This window comes from Muntiacus reevesi, chromosome 14, assembly GCF_963930625.1.
Source record: "Muntiacus reevesi chromosome 14, mMunRee1.1, whole genome shotgun sequence".
NCBI classification, from domain to species: Eukaryota; Metazoa; Chordata; class Mammalia; order Artiodactyla; family Cervidae; genus Muntiacus; species Muntiacus reevesi.
In genome coordinates this window covers 27,996,069-28,015,290 of record NC_089262.1, presented here as the reverse complement: position 1 = coordinate 28,015,290, position 19,222 = coordinate 27,996,069, and the positions used below count along the sequence as shown (strand labels likewise).

Below are 19,222 nucleotides of genomic sequence, written 5' to 3'. Positions count from 1 at the left end.
AGTTGGCGATGCTGTCTAACCACTGAAGCAGTCTAAAAAGCACTTATTCAAGAAAAATGGCTGAATCTCAGAAAACACAGTGAGCTTTGTGACATTTTAACTTATACTTTCCCATCTCTTTCTCCCCAGCCCCCGCAGCCTTGAAAACCAACAGCCTCACAATTATGGTAGCTGTGGAAACAAACAGCCTAGTAGCCCTGGATCAGGGCAAGTTTGGAGGTTTGCCAAAGCCCTGTCCCCAGAGAACTGTCAATATTGAACAGTCTGATAGCTCGCTGAAAAGCTCCATTTCCAGAACTTAACTTTGATTTGATTCAGAGTTGACTCCCCAGGAACAGCCCTACCCCTAGGTCATGAGTTGAAAAGAATCAGTGACAAGTATTTAACATCTGTAGCTTCCTGAGAAAATATTTGCAAATCATATACTTGACGATAAAAGATTTATATCTAGAATATATAAAGAACTCTTACACTTTAATAACAACAAATAAAGGTAACTGATCCAAGTTAAAAAATGAGCAAAGGATTTCAACAGACGTTTCCCCCAAAGATACACAAATGGCCGAAAGCACATGAAAAGGTGCTCAACATCATTAGTCATCAGGGAATACAAATCAAAATCACAGTGAAATACCCCTTCCCACCCACTAGAATGGTTGTGATAATAAAGGCAGACAATAGCAAGTGTTGAGAATATGGAGCAATTAGAACCCTCTTGCACTGCTGGTGGGAAAGTAAAATGGTATACCCTTTTGAAACACATCATGGCAGTTCTTCAAAAAGTTACGCATACAGTTTCCATATGCCCAGCAATTCAGTGTCTAGGCACACACCCCAAATTATTGAAAACATATGTCCAGTCAAAAAACTTGTACACCAATGTTTACGGTGACATTATTTGTAATAGTCTAAAGTGGAAATGATCCAAGTGTCCATCAATTAATGGTCAAACAGATGTGGTACATCCATACTATGGAACACTATTTGGCAATGTAAAGGAATGAAGTGCTGAAATATGCTACTACATAGACGAACATTAAAAGCATTATATCAAGTGAGAGAAGCCAGGCACAAAAGACCATGTACTGAAATATCCAGAAGTGGCAAATCCATAGAGACAAAAAGTAGATTAGTGTCACCAGGGGCTAAGAGAAGGGAGAAATGGGGGATGACTGGTCATGGGTATGGAGCTTCTTTTTGGAAGGATAAAAATGTCTTAAAAGTAGATATTGGTGATACTCAACTCTGTGAACATATAAAACCACTCAATTATACACTTGAAAAGTATAAATTTTATATGTAAGTTGTACCTTAATAAAACTGTTGTAAAGCAATAGTTTACTATAATAATTCCTTAATGTCATTATAATCATATTATCCCTACACCAGGGGTAAAGCAGTTTTCTAAAGCATGGATGCAAGCTCCCATAAAATCAGGGACATGGATTGTATGGGGCTTCCCAGGTGCCACTAGTGATAAACAATCTGCCTGCCAATTCAAGAAAAGTAAGAAATGTGGGTTCAAACCCTGAGTTGGGAAGATCCTCTGGAGGACGGCGTGGCAACCCACTCCAGTATTCTTGTCAGGAGAATCCCATGGACAGAGGAACCTGGCAGGCTACAGTCCATAGGGCTGCAGAGCGTCAACACAACTAAAGCAACTTAGCATGCACGCACGGATGTCTTGTACACCAATATTTCCCCAATACATACAACCAGGACTAAAATATGGTAGGTGGTCAATAGATCTCCTTATATGAATAAAACAGTAGAGAGATTAAGAAATTGTTTAGAACCAGATTTCCCAACTTCTGATTCTTCCTTCCATAGTAGAGTGGTGTGGTAGACAGTGATATAATGAATAAGGAATTTGAGGTGACCTGGCTAGGATGCCAGGTACACTCCTTATTGGGAAATGGATATGCTGTTTATTTAAGATGGAGGTGCTCTCTTCGGAGACAGAGATGCTATCTGGGGGATGGCCAGTGATTGGAAGAGCACCCCAGCCAAAAAAACTGAGGTCTTGGAGGCAGATAAACCTGGGCTCGGTTCCAGGCTTTGTTCCTTAGCAGGTATGTTTGCCTAATCTTTCTCAGCCTAAATTTCCTCATCTGTAAATGCAGATGATAACACACTGTTGGGTTGTTGTAAGAATTAAGTGAGAAGAGTATGTGTAATGCATGTGGCTCATACATAACATTTAATAAATATTTTCATTGACATTGTTAACATCTAATGACCAAGCAGGTTTTTTCAAATACATTATTAAAAACTCGAGATGGACCAATAGTTGTTTTCATCTCTCTCAGAAGGGCCTGAACAAGGTGGAGAAAAACAATGAACTCCTCCCTGACTACGGCTCTTGCTCCCCAGCAGCCATCAGCCTGGCTTGAAACCAACACAGTTATCTCGAGTTATCTGGGTGGGCGAGGGGTGCGTAGTAAAAGATATGAAATAGGGACTATCTTACCCTCGGGAGAGAAAAGGTACACAGGCAATTTATACACATGTCAACCAGCTACTCCTCCCTCTCCCCATTTTATGATGGTATCATGTTTAATTGCTTTTCTTATTAAAAAGAAATATTTAATATATGGCCACAAAAATGCAAACTACATCCAGGTACATAGAGGAGAGCCAACAGAACCTGAATTGGTTCCTATCAGAAGCTGTTACCTCATTAAAATAAAAAAGCTTTCATTTTGCTTGATACAGGTTAATAACATACCTGTAGAAATACTAGAGAATATTCTGTAATGCCGGGAAGACTTGTGACTGCTTAAGATTTAAATTATGTAACTCAATCAGCACAACGGCTGGCACATGGGAGGTCCTCAGGAAATGGTCACTATTATTTCCTATGCCCTCTCCCAGACACTGTCTGTGTAGGATGTGCTGTGAAATAAACAACGGAATAGTGCCCTCCAGAGGCTACTGGAATTCAACTCTGCTGACAGCTGAAAGTCTGGAAAGACCAAAGAGCAACTCAGTTTTGTGAGGACAAGGAAATCTAGTGCAAACAAGTCCAGTTAGGTACCGTGGGAACTGGTGCATGGGAACCACAAGTCCCCAAGACCCAGGAAGCGCCTGTCGCATCCCTCTCTCCCTGGGGACACTCTCAGCCCTGCCCATTTCTGCATGTCGACTCCGTGTGACTCTAAAGGGACCAACTTCCTCTTGTTGTCTGCCCTTCTGTGACTTCAGGCATGTTGCTCTGGCTTTCCTTGGACAGGATTCTGGTCCTGACTCCATATGACCTCTCAGCTCATCTCACTTAAAGAGTGAAGCAGCTTGGTCTGTCATTGGCTTGACTCCAAATTTCCAGTAGACCAAACTAATGACCAGTCTAGAGGTGGATGGTCAGTTGCTACTGGAGGTAGGGGTGGGTGGGTGGTTGAGGGTGTGTGTGTGTAGACAGAACCAGGGTCATTTGGTAGAAAACAGAATTAGCACATACAGAATATACAGAATTTTGAGAGGCACTTTAAAGAGGCTACTTTTCTCATAACAATGAGCTAATACTTACAGAGTTTACCATGCACCATGTACCCTACAAGGAACTTTATAAGCATCATCTCATTTAATCTCCAATTAAATAATTAAATCTCACTTGAGCGTCAATACTTTGGCTACCTGATGTGAAGAGACAACTCAATGGAAAAGATCCTGATGCTGGGAAAGATTGAGGGCAGGAGGAGAAGGGGGTGACAGAGGATGAGATGGTTGGATGGCATCACTGAATCAACGGACATGAGTTTGAGCAAACTCTAGGAGACAGTGAAGGACATGGAAGCCTGGTGTGCTGCAGTCCATGCGGTCACAAAGGGTTAGACATGACTTGGTGACTTAACAACAGTAACATTTTATCGTATGACCTTCTTGTGAAATTTGATCCTGTTATCATCTCCCACCTTCAGAAGTAATTGCTGGTAACAATGGTTGTATATCTTTCAGTAATTTATTTGATGCATTTTATTCCCATTTTAAATACAAGGGAATTGAGGCTGAGAGAGGTAGAGTGTGTTATCTGATTAGGAGTGACAGCATTTTGTACATGTGAAATGATTAGTAAATGACCTAAGAATGATTAAGTACTAAACTGTGTGTTGCCACTGTGTTAGTTTTCATTGCTGTGTAACAAATGCCCCACAGATGTAGAGGCTTTGGAGCTACCCCCGTGGCTAAGCTTGCAGTCCTACACGTCAAAGGTGCTCTTTTCTTGGTGTTTCACGAAACTGAACTAGGTTCTAGCTGGTGCTGCCGACAATCTCCTCTGGGGTTCAGGGACCTCTTCTGAGCTCATTGGTTGTTGGCAGAGTCTAGTTCTTTGCACTTTTAGGACAGAGGTCCCCATTGTCCTCCTAGTCATCAATCACGGACTGCTCTCAGGTCCTAGAGGTTGCACCCTTCCATGGCCAGTTCACACCATGGATATCTGCTTTCCTCCAGGTCAGCTGGAGAATGTCTCCCTGGCTGCCCCTTCTGCTACCAGCCAGAGAACACTCTGCTTTTCAAGGGCTTGTAAGATTGGGTCAGGCCCACCCAAATAATCTCCCCCTCTTAAGGTCAACTCTTTATGATATACTTTATCATGGGAGTAAAATTCATCCAGTTCACAGTCCTGGGGGATGTGAGGATGTGTACAAGGTGGGAGTGTGTGGAATCCTGGGCGTCATCTTACAATCCTGTCTACTACCACAAGGAAAATAGATTTTGTGTGTGCAGGTCAGAACTGTTCCCAGGAGGTGGAGAAGGAGGTGGGAGGGGAATTGGCCTGGGCCTTGAAGGATGGGCCTTACTAGAAAAGACAGTATTCTCCTGAGATGGCCTTAGAAACTCAACACCATGACTCAAGAAAATTTGGGAAAATTAATGGGTAACAATTTCAAACAATATTAGGAAAAGCTTCAGCACTGAGATGCAGGAGGAAGCCAGTACTACTAGATGTTACAACATGATCAAAATACTATGTGATGAGCATAAAAATAGACGTACGGGTGAGAACAAAAATAGGATATCCAGAAATAGAAATGTATGTATATGTGTATGTGTGTCTATCACAATAAATCAAGCCTCACAACTTCAGAAAATGAATTCCTACTAAATGATATTTGGATAATTACACAGCAATTTAGGAGACATAAAATTTCTACTATACATCAAAACAAATGTCAGGTAAATTAAATTTTAAATTATCAAGTTAAATTTTAAATTATCAAGATAAATTTAAAATACAGTCGTGAAAATTGATAGAAGACAGTTTCAGGTCTTTGAGAAGGCAGCAACATCCTAAGATTAAAGCAGTGAAAAGACAATTACAGGAGAAAAAAGCTCAAACTCATCCATAGAAACAGTTAAAATTTCTATACAGTAATAACAACTAAAAGATTTATTAAAAGATTAAGGGGAATTTTAACTGCAAAGAGATTAAGAAGATTAAGATCTTTATATTCAAATGCATGTTTCAGTGCTGAAGATTAGGACTCCAACAGATAGTAGACAAAAGACATGAATAAATGATTTACAAAACAGGTAAAATAGGAAAAAAAAAAAACTAAGGGGAAATAGCCAAATTCTCTGGTCAAATAAATAAATGCAAATTAAACTAATAAAAATGGTCGATTTTTAATTAGCTTCATTAATTTCTATTAAACATAATTTTAAATCATAATACCCAATCCTGAATGATCCTGGTACACTGCACTCATACATTTTTGGTGAGAGTATAATTTGGAAAAGCCATTTGTGAAAAGCAATTTGCCAGAATGCCCTTTGACATAGTACCTTCACTTCAGGGAATCTGTCCTGGGGGGAAGATTCAAAAGGAAAAATCCTGGTCACAAGCATTTAAATATAGTGTTACACATAAATATTGGAAAAAAGGGGAATGACTGAAAGAGCATACTTACCTAAGTTATCACTGATGACTATGCTTATCAAGACTATTAATTTAGGTGGGTTGAGTTTGAAAATATTATGGGAAGAAAGATAATACAGAATTCTGTACATAGTATAATTCAATATTTTAAAAGTATTCCTATGGCATTGGTGAAACTGAAAAACTGCACTTGTACATACTGTCAGTGGGAATACAGTTTAGTGTAACATCTTGGGCAAAATAATTTGCAATGATTAAAATATTTTAATGGTATTTCTTTGAGGATTCCACATCTAGGAATTTATCCTTCACTTAACCGTACATGTATAGTACACAGAGACTTGTGAACATAAGATTTACTGTAGAATTGCTGACACAGCAAAGGCTGTACAATGAAAATGCCCATTAGTTGGTGACCAATTAAACAAATCATATTAGAACCCTTTGGTAGAATATTACACAGCTGTTAAAAAGGAGAGAGAAACTTTGTTCTTCTGATTGAAGTCATCTCTAAGATAGGTTTCCAAATTAAAAAAAAATTAAGATGCAGAATAGCATGGATTGTGTGCCCCTGTTTGTGTAAAACAGAAATAACACAGTGAACTTGGATATATTTAGAGAATTCTTGGAAAGATACTCCTAAACTTGTAACAGAGTGGGGCCCTGGGGTATAGCTAGAAACTAGAGAGTGGGGTCTGAATTGGGGAGAATTCTCAGTCACTGTCCTTCTATTCTACTTGAATGTTTTGCCATGTACAAGCATGACTCACCAATGGTAAAATAAGGTAGTCTGGAAATATATATATTGCTGATGAACATAGATGAGATAGAAATAGACAAATCTGTTGAGTTAGGGTGGTAGGGCTACATTCGCTTGGTCACAGAATAAATATTAACATAGAAAAATTAAGTCAGTTGAGAATTATAGTAGTAGAATTGCAAGTCATTCTTTTCTTTGAAATGCCACTTCCATGTTATTTTAGTGTTGCCACTGAAATAAACAATGACTAGTGTGGGGAGAGGGACTGGGAGCCTGAAACATTAACTAATAGCTTTATAAATATGCTGCTCTGGAATGAATAAAAGGAAAAATAATCAGACAAAGAAAGCTTGCAAAATGGTCCAGGGAGCAAGCAGTTAGCAAGAGGAGTGAGAGCAGCAGGGCCATGGTATCCGTGCTTGGTGGGGTGGCTGAGCAGGACACCCCATGGTCAGAACTCAGGGGCCAGCAGGAAAGCAGGTGTGGAGGGACTGGAAAGGTTTAGGTTCATGCCTGCAGAGCCCAAGGAAGCCAGCTCTCTGGAGAGCCAGTCAAGGAGGACTGCTGGGCATGGACTGATGGGAGACATTTAGATAGCACAAATCTCAAATGAGACGTTTCTGTAGTGGCTAGGGCTAACCTTTATATTGTGAGATGACTACCCTAGAATGCTTGACTTCCTATGCTCAGAAAAAAAAAAAGATACAGGCATACACCCTGTGTGTGTGTGTGTGTGCATGCATGTGTGTGTGCTCAATCACCAAGTCATGTCTGACTCTTTGCAATCCCATGAACTGTATGCACTATAGCCCGCCAGTATCCTCTGTCCATACTGGGGTGGGTTGCCATTTCCTTTTCCAGGGGAACTTCCCAACCCCAGGGATCGAACCCATGTTTCCCAAGTTGGCAGGCAGATTCTTTACCTCTGAGCCACTTGAGAAGCCCATACATACATAGGGTTGGCCAAAAAAGTATGGAAAACCCAAACACACTTTTTGGCCAACCCAATATATACATGAACATGTGTTTATTTATTAAACATGTACACGTACTAGTACATATATGCATTATAAAACATATATGAAAAAGCTAAAATTTTAAAATATACACTTAATATGAAATGCTTAATACTTAAAAATCTTTTTCACCTTTACTAAAATAAATTATACACAGTGAATATTACTTTTAGTTAAAGCTATATAGTTAAATATACTCCAAGGGCTTCAAAAACTTGGCTTAACATTTTAGAATGTGATAATTCACAAGTACGACTTTAAGTTCAAAATAAATGGATGTTGGTTTTAAAGTCTGCCATAGCTGAAGCTACCTCTCAAGGACAGGGAGATCCAAATGGAAACAGTACATTAGCGGTAGCACGTAATAAAAAGTAGTTTTCATTTTGCAGCCCTATCCACCATTTTTGCAAAGGTTTTAGCTAAAATTTTGTGTTAATTTTCAACTTGGAGTTTTCTTTGCCAAGTTATTGGGAGGTACTGTTTTTTAAAAATAATTTTTAACATAAGTTTTGTAAAACTCTATGGAAGATTTAAAAAATAGAAAATTTTGTTCTCAAGATTTCAAATATGTGCCTATGAAACTTTTTGTTGGCATATATAACAGTTTGGCAAAAAAAAAAAAGAGTAATAAGCATGGAAACATTTCCAAAAATCCATTTTGAAAATGCTCTTTCTATAGCATGAATTTCTTTCAAGTAGTAGTTAGTGCTTTGTTTTATGTTTAATTGGAGTGTAATTGCTTTACAATGCTGTATTAGTTTCTGCCGTACAAGGAAGTGAATCAGCTGTAAGTAAACATACATACCCTCCCTCCTGAACCTCTCTCCTACCCCACTGCCCGTCCCGCCCCCCTGCCCAGGTTAGGACAGAACTGAGCTGAGCTCCCTCTGCTATACAGCACCTTCCCACCAGCTAGCTGTTTGACGCACGGTACTGTGTATGTCAGTCCTCCTCTCCCAGTCACCTCATGCTCCCCTTCCCCTCCTGTGTCCCCATGTCAGTTCTCTGCGTCTGTGTCCCACTCCTGCCCTGCAGAGAGGTTGATTTGTACCAGTTTTCTAGGTACCATACATATGTGTTAACATACCATATTTGCTTTTCTCTTACTTCACTCACTATGACAGACTCTAGGTCCATCCACATCACTCCAAGTGACCCAATTTCATTCCTTTTTAATGGCTGACTAATATTCCATTGTATATATGTACCAAACCTTCTCTATCCATTCATCTGTCAATAGACATTTGGGTTGCTTCTAGATACTTCTTTATTCATTCTTTCAATATCATCTTTACCTTGGAAAGACAGACTATGTGTGTGTGTGCTTGCAGACAGACTATGTGTGTGTGTGCTTGCAGAAATAGCCTCCAGGAAGCAGGCCATTGAAAACCACATGTTCATAGATAAAGTGGGCAAGTTTGAAACAACTGTCTTTTCTGTAGAAGGGAAACACTGCACGCAGTCTTAAAGTTGGATTACTCTAAATGCTTTGCCTCAAGATGAACATCAGACCTCTACGGAGTAAAACATTTCTGCGGTCATTCCCCATCTTAGTACAGAGAAGAATAAAAATTCTACTACTTTTAAAAGTCTTCTTTTTACAAAATTAACCAAACTGATGACATTCTTTAGCATTTTTGGCACTTCTGACTTTAGCTTCTTTGCTGTCTCAACTTTCCTAGGACCAATGCAGTGAATCACTTTCATGTTCTGGCCTATTTTTATAACCTTACCCTGAATTTAAAATTTGAATCAAAGCAGCTGTTACCTTATATAATTTCTCCATAAAGCATTATTTTAACTAAAGAAGTCATTGCCTTTTGAAAATATATCTTTTCGGGTACCTCTTTTCTTTAGTGACTCACGAGTAAGTAGGTGTCCTACCGCATTACTGAAGCAGAACCAAGCAAATATCCTTATTTGGAACATGTCAGAATCAGCAATACTTTATTTCCAGCCGCACAGAAAACTGCCACAAGGCAAACTGTTTTTTTAAAACTTCAGCAAGGTTTCTGTGCACCTTCCAGCAGAATTTGCTGACAAAATCAGGCATTTTATGATATAGCTATATTGTTTTCCATATATTATTTTAGCTCTTTTTTAATTGCATCAGTAAGAATGAATGTTTTCCTCATGGCATGTGACTTTTTGCTGTAAGCAATTAAGTAAAAAGAAATTCCAAAGAGGCTCTTAAAATATTCAGTTTAGTAAAATTCTGGACTAGATTTAGCACTGCATAATTTTTAACATTGCTAAAATATTTAACATTATTTGTATGCATGTGGTCGATATTTGGGTTTTAAATATCTTGCTAATTATCATGGCCTTATACCATCATTAGGGATTATCTCAAGGCACAATCTATGCTTATGGTGAGGTTTCTCTTTAATAACAGAGGCTGGAAATTTGTATTTCACATAGTCTTTCGAAAGGTTTGACCTATAATTTTTTTGGTCTGATTTCTTGTCAGTCTGAATACATTGTCATTGGTTTAACTTATAATGTGGATGAGCACATAGCAGCAGCAAAGCAAGGGACAACCCAGCCATTTTCTTATGGTTTGCTTGCACCTGCATTGATTATTTTTAATCTTTTTAGCCCCTCAAGAATTTTAGTTCATCTGTTCATTTGGTAAAGTTAATTTAAATCCAACAAAATACATACTTTAATTCATAAGCCTACTTCTCTGAGTGAGCCTACATAAGCTACAGATCCTTGAAATGAGTTAAAAGTGAATTAACCAATGAGCAGGCCTTTGAGGGTCATGATCTCTTTCCTTAGGATATGTCACGTAACACACACGGGACCCTCCTAGGGTCTGACATACAGATTAAGGATGCCAATGTCAACTCATCTAAAATATTAGCCAAGCTCAATTTCTTTTTTTTTTTTTTTAAGATAAAAATATATCCTGAGAGGTTAATAACTTTTCCCCTTCCCCCATGGATCTTCTCATTCCACCTGGATGACAAGCTTTCTCGAGCAAGAACCACTTCCAGTGACTGCCATTGATGCCCTCTCTGCCCATTCTGCTGGGTCAGACACGGACCTCCCAGCAATGCACATGTGGACTAAATAAAACCCTTGAGTCAGGGAAAACCCTCCAGACTTGCCATGCAGTTTGACAGAGACCTGTACCTAGTGGAGCTTGAGTTTTTAAAGATACCTACTTCCTCTTCCCCTGATAATAGTTCAGACCTCCTTCAGGGACATTTGTGAAAATATATCTGTGACCCCAAAGGTCAAAAGTTTCTTAATAAATCCCGGCCCCATTTAAATGGACTAGTCTTCAAGTCCAGCTTAAGGGCACAGCAAACACACACTTCAGCTTGGGAAAGAGCCCAGCCCACCATCTCCCTCTGCCATCCCCCAGACTCGGAAAGGCTAAATTTAAGTCCAAGAGATGTTATAAATGATAGAATCATTCTTTTTATGGTGGGATAAGCCAGCTAATTAAACTATCGCTGACACCCCTGCCTCCAGCTGTCTGAGACCCAGAGGTACAAAAGACCCAGATACTCACACCTTTGGGTGTTGCTCTGTCCATTTCAACATTGGAAAGCCCCATCATTCTAACACTAACAGTGACATCTCCACATCATTTATTTTAAATAACATAACTTAACTCACACTCTCAAAATCTTTGGAGAAAGACAAAGAAGAATCTCATGAAGACATCGATGTAACTTTTGAAAACCCATGTTTTGTGCTGTGTGCTTAGTCAGTTGGTCGTGTCTGACTCTTTGTGACCCCATGAACAGTAGCTCACCAGGCTTCTCTGTCCCTTGGGGCTTCTCCAGGCAAGAATACTGGAGTGAGTTGCCATGCCCTCCTCCAGGGGATCTTCCCTATGTAGGGATCGAACCCAGGTCTCCTGCATTGTAGGCTGATTCTCTACTGTCTGAGCCAGCAGGGAAGCCCAAGAATACTGGAGTCCTGTCCCTTCTCCAGGGCATCTTTCCAACCCAGGAATTGAGCCAGGGTCTCCTGCATTGCAGGTGGATTCTTTACCAGCCAAGCTACCAGGGGAGCCCCACAGTTTATTATAAATTGCAAAAAACATACACTGCACATATACACGCATGTGTCCTGATAATATCAGATTTTATTGTCCCCTACGAGAAGGCAGCAACCACTAGGTGGACCCCAAAACACAGGGATTCAAGTCTTTGAACCTCTGGGCTTGGCAAATAGGTCCTAATTAGGGACATCTAAGCCAGGCCATGTGGTCATCTGTCTCCATTCCAGAAGACCAAAGAGCGACAAGGGCCGAAACCGGTGTTGAAGCTTGGACAATCACCTTTAGAAAAAGAAAACCTCTTGAGGGCATCTGGTGCTCAAAATGAGAGAATAAAAATATTTATCACTTAATATCTGGACATAAAATGAAGTAGGAGTCAAAATTCTTGAAAATGGCCCCAGAGTGTCCAGAGAGAGAAGGATATGAAGTCAGGCTGATAGCACTGTGATCACACTGAGGTGCTCCCAGCATTTCTTTCCGTTTCTGGTTTACAGTTACAACGATTCTCAAAAGTACAGCTAAGAGTTTCAAAGCAAGTGTCTCAAGTAGAATACTTGGGTTTTTCATCTCCCGTGGTTGAAATCAGTCCCCCAGTAGCAGCTCTGATGGGGCTACCAGGAGAAGCAGGTTACTGGGCTGAAGTTAAAGAGCATCTCTGAATGGAGCTCTGCAACCTTACCTCTCTTTAAATCATAGAAAGTGGCTCTTTTCATGTAATCTTTCCCCTCACAAGAACAGACCCAGGGAGGGGATATAGATACAAATAAAAAATTATGACTGATATATATAAATCAGTATAATTATAAATATGTATTATTTTTAATATATATTTATACAAGCATATAAATATTATATAATATACATATAAAATATAAAATTATGCACAAATATATAAAATATAAATAACATATTTATATGTATATTATATATATATTTATTCACATTGTAGTGTGGCAGAGACCACTACATTGTAAAGCAATTATCCTCCAATTAAAAAAAAAAAAAAAAGAACAAACAGACCTTGAAAATATGCTCTGTAAATGGCCCTGGAGTTACCTACAGGCTGTGATTGAGGGTGCACAAAGATGCTAGGCTTCTAAAGGAACCCACCCCACTGGCTTTGCCTGCTACGACCCTCCCCTGAGGCTTTCTGATTCCAGGAGACTTGAGCTGGGCTGGGGATGGACAACTTGCCCCCACCGTCACCAAGAGCTCAGCACGAGTGGGTTTATCAGATCAGCTACTTGTCTACTTGTAGGGGACAGGGGAGGGAAATGGCAACCCACCCCAGTGTTCTTGCCTGGAGAATCCCAGCGACGGCCGAGCCTGGCAGGCTGCTGTCTGTGGGGTCGCACAGAGTTGGACACGACTGAAGCGACTTAGCAGCAGCAGCAGCAGGGACAGGGGCTCTGAGTGTAGTGGGGAGGGGTTGCCCTGGGGGGAGCCAGGATGGGCCACCTCTTGGGGGTAGCATGAGGAGATCAGGCACCCAGAGGAGGGGGGATGGTGCTTGAGGCACCATCTGCTTAGGGATGGCTCAGATGTTCCCATTCTAGAAGAGAGCTCTGAAGGCTGAAAACATCCTAACGGCGCAGCTGAGAAACCCACACAGCCTAGTAATAAGCTTGACTAAAGCTCCTAGCGCCATGCTGGATTTCAACCACAAGGTGGCAGGCGATGGCAGAGGATGGTCCACAGCCTTGCCCAGTAAGCGTGTGGAAGACCTGGAAAGCCCAGTCCAAAGGCCATCACTTACACACTGATGAAGCTGCTAAGAGTTAAACTCTTGTTGAGAAGGAAGGTTTTAGATGTAACTACCATCTGTTTAGAGAATAGATGTAGAAATATGCAGAAAAATGTGATTTTCAATTTGTATCTTACAATCAACAGTAAAGTGCAAAAAAATTAAAAATCTAATTTCATTGGTTACTATAGTGTTGAAGAAAAAGTTCTAGAATTTGAGTCAGAGGCCCTGAATTCTGGCTCTTTCTCTTGACCCCAGGAAACCTCCTCCCAGAACCTCAGTTTCCTGCTCGGTACGATGAGAAAACAGGACTTGGATGAAATCTGGGCTGCCTTCCAGAAAGCATGACATGACATGAAACAGCACGCGGGGCAAGCAGGCAGAGAAGAATGAAGTGGGCACGAGCGTAAGGTGCTTGCAGCGCTCCACTGACGCCCCAACCTTGGGGAATGGGCTGTTCCACTTGATGAAGTTTCCAGATAATTGAATTTTAAATGCTGAAACTTGTTTTCCTTCTAACCTTCCGTAATGGAAATCTCTCAGAAGTGTATTACACGCTTCTCTGGCTCCTTAAACGGCAAACTGAATATAATTTAACCTTTCCTGGATGTTCTAGGTCATCAGAATGACTACCTCTTACTATATATACAGTCTCCAATAGAGCACTGGGCGCCTATGGGCATATTCAGGGAGGCAGGAGGACCCTTGTGTGTAATGGCCCCAGAGACTACATTCTAAAGCTATAATTGGCATTCTTCCTTCCTGCAGTCTCCTACATCACTACCTGCAGTCATTTCTCCAAGTAACACCTTCTAGCAGCCTCCTGACACTCTGTTTAAAATCTGCTATAACCTAGAGAGAACTCAGGGTTGCCATGGGTAACCAGAGTCTGAGCTTGTAACAACCCTAAATTTAATTTTACACACAATTTAAAGGCAGTGGTACTGAGCTGAAGGTTACTTCTGGCCAGGGCTGACATCCAGCTAGTCAGCCCAGGAGTAGTTCTGTCTCAGTTGGCCAGTTGCCCTGAGCTCCCCAGGTCCTTCTGCCCGCCCGGTACCCTGGTCCCTCTCCATGGACCATGTATGTATCTCACACCCCAGTAACTCAAAGGTGCGGTCTGGCCCTGAGGGGCTCCAGGACCCTTTCCTGCAGGCACCAGCATCGTTTCCTACCCATGCCATTACAGGTCACTCAGTGTTTGAATATCACCCTGATTTCTGGGTTGAAGATTACTCTCTTTTCACGCCGAGCAAACAGCTAGTGTTTTAGGCTCTTCTCTGCTCTTCAAGGGCTTCCCTGGTGACTCAGAGGGTAAAGAATCTGCCTGCAATGCTGGAGACCTGGGTTCGATCCCTGGGTTGGGAAGATCCCCTGGAGGAGGGCATGGCAACCCACTCCAGTATTCTTGCTTGGAGAATCCCCATGGACAGAGGATCCTGGCGGGCTACAGTCCATGGTGGCGTTGCAAAGAGTTGGACATGACCGAGCAACTAAGCACGCACATGGATGCTGCCCTTCAAACTCAAAGGCCTTTTCTTAGTTTAGGCTGTGCCCTGGGTTCAGATCGCCTGAGGCCAACCAGGAAGGATATGAAAAGCTACCTTTGACTGAACATCTACATGTGCCCGAGGCCTATTCAGGACATCAAGTAAATCTTCTTATCTCACCCACTAAATGACCCCGTTGGGGAAAGCATCAGCCTCCGTGGCTGAGGTCACTCACCCAAGCGGCCAATAAGTGGGTCTAGAAGCCAGATCCGCCTCTCCCAGGCCCATGTTCTCTGCACTGTGCTCTGCTCATATTTACTAACAGTACAAAAAAGTCCAGTTGAATTTGATACCCTAAAAAATACATTTTCAGTGGAACATGGGCCCTTTTACTTTTCAGAAAAGGCTACTTGTTTTTGTTTTGGTGTGTGGGTTGTATTTTAATTAATTCCACATCTTGTTACCAATTTGGAACAATCTGTCCTCAGGGAACAGATCTGGTTTACTTATAGAAAGTTAGGGGAGGGAGAAATGGGGTGGCGAGGGAGGGATGGGGCTTGGGGGGAGGGACTAGGGTTACAAAGTATTCCTTGTAGGAAATAATGTAAAAAAAAATCTTCCCAGTTCTCCCTTCACCAAAAAGATATAAATAGAACATTCCAGAAAACCTCATCTTCCCCAGAGTAGGTATGATAGAGTTGCAAACAAAAGCTTTCCTCCATGTGTTTACCAGCCATGCCTGCAAGATGCGGCATGTGATAGCACCCATTACTGGTACTCCTTCCCACCTCAGAAAGTTCTCAAGAAGTTCACTCCACCAGGACGCTGTCACGACTCAAAAGAATGAGGGGTTCCCAGAGCTACTTGGGGAGCCTGGAAGCAAACTGCAAACCTTGGGAGTGTCAGTCAGGGAGAGAGCAGAATGGGGTCTGCGGTCTGGGGATAAGTTTGGGACGCTCTCAGGTTAAGCTCTGAAAATGGTTCTAGGGGTGCAGACGGGTGTCAGACCCATGGCTGTGAATTCTCTACTCTTCCTGCAGGGATGATCTTTCCAAACTGACCCTAAGCTAATTTTTAAAATAAGCCAACCATGAGCTCATCTTCTACATTTTGCACCTGCTCCTCCCACACTTAACCCACACACAATTTTCAGAGTGTCCTCTTCCAAAAACATCCACAATGCTCTGAAGTTTCCAGAGTGATCTTGTCAGGGAGGAAATTGCTTGAATAACTGACCAGCCGTAGGTGACAGGGTCAGAATATCACGTGTGTTAGTTTGCTAGAGCTGTCACAATAAAGTACCACAAACCAAGTAGCCAAAGCAACAGAAATTTGTCTTTTAGTTCTGGCACTATAAGTCCAAGATGAAGGTGTTGGCAGAGCTACACTCCCTCTGAGTATGGGAGAAATATCTGTTCCAGGTCCCTCTCTTATTGTTCAGTCGCTAAGTACTGTCCAACTCTTTGTGACCCCATAGACCCTATAGAACTTCTTAACTTCTGGTAGTTCCTTCTCTTGTGGCAGGCTGACCCCAGCCTTACATGGCATTCGCCTTGTGTGCATGTCTGTGTCCCCAGATCTGCCTTTTATATAAGGATGCTAGTCATATTGGACCAGGAGCTGACCCTATTCCCATAGGGCCTCATCTTCACTAAATATATCTGCAACAACCCGACTTCCAAATAAAGCCACATTCTCAGGTACTGGCGAGGGAGGAGGGTAGGACTTCAACAGGTGAATCTGGAGGGGTATGACACATAATTCAACCCATAACATCATCTAAGGGATTTTTTAATTCAACATCAAACTCAAGAGAAGGGGCAGAATGGCTTGCCCCAAAGCATGCCTCTTATTATAATTCCAAGTGATATTCCAGCTTATCATGTTGGTGGGGGGATAGGGAAGTTAGTGTGTTGACACCTGAAATCTGTTGCCTACAAGTAATGGTGAATATACAGTCACTGAGGGGGCTGTCTGCTGAGGGGGAGAGAGGTACATTGGGGTTTCTGCAGAACCAAATTCCTACTCACCACTTTTTTAGGACAAAACCTATATAGGTATGTGGGAAAATTTAGTGTTGAAGCAAAGAGTTACAAAGAGTGAAAAAGGATATCTTGAGAACATTCAAAACCCTTTCAACTCCTTGACATTTCATCTCAAAGTGCTTCTAGTTCTAAAGTTCAGGCTAGATATAAGTTTGCCAAAGGAAGTTTATATGAACATTGAGTTCCTTTCATAAGACATGGTAGGGGACAGCAGGGAGCGGCTTCTGTTTTCCTTGTCAGTTTGGAGTAAGTGGAAGCCTTAGAGTTTGGTTCTTGTCACTGCCCTTTTTGTCTACGATTATGTCGAGGAGGTACGTTGTGAAGCTGTAAACCATCCATGATATTGAGCTCCAGATGGCATGAAGGGCCCGAGTACAGGTCTGGGCAGATTTGAGGTGGTACAGAACAGGGCTCAGGAGCACAGACGGTGGTGGCGGCTAGACTCAAGTTCACATTTGGTTCTGCCTCTTTCTCGGGTGACCTTGTGTAAGCTACATGCCCTCTCTGTGTCAAGGTTCTCCTCTAAAACTGTCCTTTATAGAGTTGGGCTCCTGTTCATGCTCAGTCACTTCAGACTCTTTGCAAGCCTATGAACCGTAGTCCACCAGGCTCCTCTGTCCATGGAATTCTCCAGTAAGAATACTGGAGTGGGTTGCCATTTCCTTCTCCAAGTGATCTTCCCAACCCAGGGATCGAACCCTGGTCTCCCACACTGCAGGCAGATTCTTTACCATCTGAGCCACCGGGGATGCCCTTATATAGAGTTGTAGTAGGTATTAAATGACAGTGGCGGTGGAGAGTCCCTAGAGCCGTAACTGCTTAATAAATGGTTTTTGTTGTAATTATGCCAGAGAACTAAGGAGTCAATCTTGAAAAATCAACCCAGTCTTTTTCTCTCCTGTCTTGTGAATGTCCTGGTGGTTCTGGGCACTGGGAGACCAGGACTCCAGGAGCCCTTGTCTCATTGCCTGATTGACTTTTATAATGTCTTGAAGACTAAGCAGAGGGCTTTGGCCTTCTCCTTTCTTCTATGCCTATACCTGAGGACCTCCTGGGTAGACTTTCTTTCACCTAGCCCTTCATCACCTGGTGTACACACAACAGCCCCTTAGAGAAGGGAATTTCAGAGCCGTGACTGTTGCCTGGTGAAAAAGTTATGTTTGGAGGATTTACTCCCTTAGCCATGGAAAATGTTCAGAGCCCAGTACACTGGCTGTTCCCTCAGTTCCTGTAGTCTTGATGCTCTGGCATTTGGAGACTTGATCCTGGAGAGACTGCCCCTCCTATCCATCAGGGGCAGCTAACTCCTAGAGCTAGCAAACAACTCTCTTGAGGAGCGCGCCTTTGATATCAATCATACTAACCAATTAGTCCAGAGCCCAAATCCCAACTGTCTCTTTTATCCAACTCTCACACATCAAGCCTGGAGAAGAAATGGCAACCCACTCCAGTATTTTTGCCTAGAGAATCCCATGGACAGAAGAGCCAGGCAGGCTACAGTCCATGGGGTCACAAGAGTTGGATGCAACTTAGCAACTAAACCACCACCATCACCACCACCTATCAAGTCTCTATTCCCCTGACTAAATTAGTCGGGGTCAGGCACTGGACAGTTGGAGACCACCCCTATAGCTCAGAGCTTGCCGAAATTACTACAACTGTCCTATCCTAAGGTTCCTCAGTGTACCCACCACGTCTCACCCAGTCTCTCCCTTGAAACCCTCGTAAAGGCTTTGGGCCCTGTTTCCCCTCCCACCCTCGGTCTCCTGACCAACACTGGTGCCTCCCCCTGCGGCTCTGCGCTCTGCCTCCTGCCTCTAGGAATCTGGGGTATAAACTCCTCCCTTCCTGACAGTTGTTTCTCTGTCTGCATGTCTTACCATACTGGACTAAAAAAACCCCGGGTGCATCTTAGAACACCCACAGGCCTGTTTCCTATTTCATGAGTCTGAGCAAAGTCTGGGAAACAGTGGACAGGGAAGCCTGGCGTGCTGCAGTCCATGGGGTCATAAAGAGTCGGGACATAACTGAGAGGCTAAACAACAACAAAGAGTGTCATTGTATGCCTGAGGCCTTCGGCCACACCAGGTGGTTTATGCTAATGTGATTTCTGGTGGGGGCCTTGGATCACTGTGGTATTAGTTTGACCTCTGGAAGGGCTGGATACTTAGTAACAAAGGTCAGCTACACAGGCGTGGGGTGTCTAGGTGACTGACTAACCCCCAGTAAAAACACCAAGACTTGGGTGAGCTCCCCAGGACTCCCCAA

The 19,222-nt window shown here is 42.3% G+C and overlaps 1 protein-coding gene across 3 annotated transcripts in view; it reads right to left on the bottom strand.

Annotated features, from left to right (window-relative positions):
* PDZD2 (PDZ domain containing 2) overlaps positions 1 to 19,222 on the bottom strand; it is a 395,696-nt gene that overhangs the window by 233,168 nt on the left and 143,306 nt on the right. The gene's annotated exons all lie outside the window — the stretch shown is intronic.